The sequence below is a fragment of the Eurypyga helias genome, unplaced genomic scaffold (genome assembly GCF_000690775.1).
Source record: "Eurypyga helias isolate BGI_N326 unplaced genomic scaffold, ASM69077v1 scaffold14233, whole genome shotgun sequence".
NCBI classification, from domain to species: domain Eukaryota; kingdom Metazoa; phylum Chordata; class Aves; order Eurypygiformes; family Eurypygidae; genus Eurypyga; species Eurypyga helias.
In genome coordinates, this window is record NW_010241957.1 from 13,992 (window position 1) to 15,317 (window position 1,326).

The following is a 1,326-nucleotide window of genomic DNA, read 5'->3' on the forward strand; positions in this document are numbered from 1 at the left end:
GTGTGACAACCAGTGATGGGCACTGGATGTGGGGACACAGACAGGACCAGGCATAGGGTCCACCTGTGAGGACCAAGTGCAGGGAGTGGTTATGGGGTCTGGGAGTGAGTACCTAGTGTAGGGACAAGGCACCCGGACCAGGCACCCTGAACAGCCTTAGGGATCTGGTGTGGAGACCAGGCATGGGGAATAGCCACAGAGACCAAGGGTCAGACTGGGCAGGGGGACCAGGTGTGGGGACCAGCTGCCTGGAGCAGCCATGGGGCTGCCATCCATGGGATCAGGTATGGGGACAAGACACGCACATAGGCCTGAGCAGGAGGACTGGGCATGGTGACATCTTGTGGGGACCAGCTGCGGGGTCCAGCCATGGGCACCATCCCTGGGGGCTCACCATGGCCTTGGGCTGTGGGGCAGAGGCAGCCAGGCTGAAGGGCAGACATGCCCTCCCTCTCGTCCTCCCTCTTGCTGCCACCCCAGGGACCCCTGCCTGGGGGACAAGAGGAACACCACAATGGGGGTTCTGGGGTGCTCCTGGTGGGGGTGCCCAGTGCTGCCCAGACCCCCTTGTCCTGCCGGGCAGGTTTTGCTCTTTTCTTTTTTTCTGCTCACTTCTAGTTTCTCCCAAAAGCCTTTTCCTGCCACCTGCAAACGCTGCCACCCCCGGCTGCCATCTCGGCTTCCTCCCACTCCCCCTCTCCTTGCAGTGGTTCCCCTTTCAGACAGAAAACATCACCACAGGGTTTTTTGGACCCCTCCACCCCGTGCTGGGTGGCTGCTGGTCCCATGTGGGTCTGTGACCTCTCCACTGGAACTGCTGCTGGTGGGATACCACAGCCACCTCCGCAGCCTTGTTTGGGCCTCCAGGCCGTCTTGGGGTCCCTCTCGGCAGGACTGTTCGCCTGCCCGTCTGACACTGCCCTGGGGCCCGCCAGAGCAAGATGCTGTCTTGGGGATGGAGTGCCACCACGCTGGTGACAGGCTGTCTCCACACCAGGAGTGGTGTGACACGGCCCCCACACCACACTGCCCGAGGTATCCCCCGGCACAGGGCTGACACACGGGGCCGGGAATGCCAATGGGCTTCTGGACCCGCTGCTCCCACTCGCCGGGGCCCATGCGCCTGCCCATGCGGCCATCGTGGCGGGTGCAGGAGCCGGGTCTCTGCTCCTCACTCAGTGGCTCCCCATGGGGTGCCCACGCAGCCCCGGTGGGCACAGCCCTGCCTGGGGTCAGGGCCCACGGCTGGTCTGAGGAGCCAGGGGCTTTCTGGCCACGGCCCGGCCCGCTGGGCAGAGTGCTCCGCTGCCCGCCCTAAGGTGTTGG